Here is a 2,866-nt window from a genome sequence, read left to right on the forward strand (position 1 = left end):
ATTTCTCAAAATGTTAAACTTCAGTTGCCACTTCTCAGCCCAATTTCCCAGATCCTCTTGCAGTAGCACACTGCCATTAGCAACTTCTCCAACCTTTGTATTATCTGCATTATTGGGTATGAAAATATTCATATACATTCATCAATATATTTGATAAATATAGAAAACAACAGTAAGGCCAATACTGAACCCTGTAGGACTCCACTAATAATACTGTCCAATGTAGCAACTTCCTCTTATCCCATACTGCTCTAAATGTGTACAGTCGTCTTCCGTGTGCAATAGTATCAAAGGATTTCTTGAAATCCAGGTATATCACATCAAAATTTATTTTTCGCATCGAGCTCCTTTGTTACCCCATCATAGTATTCAATGATATGTGGGACAGGAAGTTGGATAGGCTTTACGGGTACCATTAAGTTGCCGATGGTAATCGGCAACTTAGTGGTACCCGTAAAGCAATCTCTTCAACCTTTAAGTTGAAGAGATTGCTATTGTGCTTAGAAACAGCACTATTGCCTAAATTTCTTAAAGGCGATTAAATACGTAATCGTACTTAATCGCCATATGTACATATATTTTAAATGTAAACACAATTTTAAATGTAATCGCCGAGATGAATGAATTGAAATTTTTTACGAACTTAAAATAATGTTTAATTTGATTTTAAACTAACAGAGTGAAATATAGACGCAAATAACTTCAAAGATTTTTAGTAAAAATATATTTATTATTCAATTAATATACATTCTTCTAAAATTATACAAATATTCATTCAAGTTTTTACTGCAAAATATTGAACGTAGTCATCGTGTTCTAAAAGGGTATCCAGTACAGAATAAGTAGCACTGTGGCATATAACCGATCTAAGTTTATTGAGCGGTATCTTCTGTCTCATGAAAACTTTTTTCTAGAAAAGGAATTCTCACTTTCGATTCAGCAGGCAGACAGACTGAAGCGCTTGAGCTGGAACCAACTGGTTTATATCTCTTTTTCGGAGGTTCATTTTCCTCACAGCTAAGCCTTTTTGTGCATAATTGTGAAGATGTTGTTGCTTCAGAAGTGCCCTGGGATCTACAATCCAGGGTGAGGGACGCCTTGCGATTTTTCTTATGCTGATCAAGAACACTTTTAGGCAAGTATTTGGAAAGCTCCCTTCGTCGAACATGCTGGACTTCTAATTTCATTTCTGGCTTGTATAAATTAACGAGTTTTGCCTTGTTGATTACGGTATCACTAAAAGTGTGGACGTCATAAGTTAAATCAAGATTCAAATTTTCGGTCTTTGTAAACTGCAGTCCAACAAACCACATTGACTGAAAACTGTTTGACTCAACCACTAAAGGACTAAACAGTTCAGGATTCACTTGTGCTAACTCAATACAAGGATTTCTCTCCAGATTAATTATTAATAATCGGAGTTTTGATTCCACTAGGCCATTCCACTCTAAATGATGTTGCTTGGTAGAAGCAGTTGCAGTTATCATTAGAAAATGATTATACTTTCCAAAAAATAATAGCGGCTCAAAGAGTTTCTTCCACTCTTCTTTACCCATCATGATCGCATTTGTTATTGTTAGTCCTAGTTTAAATTCTTCGACAAGTATCTTTTTTGATGAATATGACACATTAAAAGTTGAATTTTGTTGGGGATATGCCGGAGTTATTATTGGCATTAGGTGAAATCTGTCGGCGGCGTTCACCCTTGGGTCCCAGACAGGAAATCCCAAGTTATGTTGTTCCAATTTTTTTAGAAGAATGGGTTTGGGCCAAGGCCACTGTGAAAATACTACAAAGAATTTTTGGACAATAGTGGCTGCAGCAGCGTTTGGATATATCTGGCAAACACGAGCCACAAGAATTGCCCATGAAACACCACCTAAGTAACCTAGTGTGTTAGAATATAATCGCCTTTTCTTGGCCCATAATTTAATTGATCTTAATGCCATTTTGAAAGTTTCCCTGTTGGGAACCAGTTTGAGAATTTCGTCTGTCACCCTACTTCCATTCAAACTTCGAACACATTTTGGATCCAAGTTTGTTAAAATACTTGCATCCCCTAGATCAAAGTCTTCTGGTATTTCTTTCAAATTAAGGCGTGCAAATAGCATGTCTATATCAAAACCGTCAAATTTTATCTTAATTAGAGGTACGTAGGCCTCTTCAATAAGCCTCAAGTCTTTAACCTGTGGTTGTTGCTTCAACAATTCACGAAAACTGCCAAAAAAGTCTGAGCGTTTGACAGATCTCGGAGCTACACACAGAGTGTCAATATCGGCATCCTTAGTATGAACACCGAGCCGGAAAGAACCAAAGGTAAAAAGTTTTGCCCGCGAATTTACTGCAAATTCTTCTGGTATGTTCTTTCTTTTGTTTAGTTCAACGATCCACTGATCCACTAATTCTGTTATTTTTGTTAAAACGTTCAGTCTGCTCTGAAGTTCCTCATCAGTTTCGTACAAGCCATGATATTTTAAAACGTCATCCAGTTCAATGGATCTCTGTATATCAATAGATGTTGGATTGGCCAAACTGACAGGTGCTGTAACACCCAGAATCTTTACGGATTCTTGCTGTTCGTCATTACTTTCTCTGGAGGGTGGCGCATTAAGACTGTTTTTTAGATTACTCTTCCATTGTTTCCACGACATTTCAATTTGTTTAAATTTTATTAAAGGCTAAGTTGATATTCAATGACTTTTTATACTGTCTTGAATTATTTCTCCCTGCGAAAAAGAAAAGAGATAGCGAATTAGAAATATTTATATCCATTTTATTAGAATAAATCATGAAATGTAAAACTGTGAATAACTGAAGAGAATTAATCTTTTTAATAATAAATACTTTTACGTTCTTGAATATTTTC

The 2,866-nt window shown here is 35.7% G+C and overlaps 1 pseudogene; it reads right to left on the minus strand.

The window, feature by feature from the left end:
• Positions 1-872: 872 nt before the first annotated feature.
• Positions 873-2,651, minus strand: LOC150079764 (poly(A) polymerase type 3 pseudogene; annotated as a pseudogene).
• Between the last annotated feature and the right edge of the window lie 215 nt (positions 2,652-2,866).

Source organism: Mastigoproctus giganteus, chromosome 10, assembly GCF_048544385.1.
Source record: "Mastigoproctus giganteus isolate SK-2022 chromosome 10, ASM4854438v1, whole genome shotgun sequence".
In the NCBI taxonomy this organism is placed as follows: Eukaryota; Metazoa; Arthropoda; class Arachnida; order Uropygi; family Thelyphonidae; genus Mastigoproctus; species Mastigoproctus giganteus.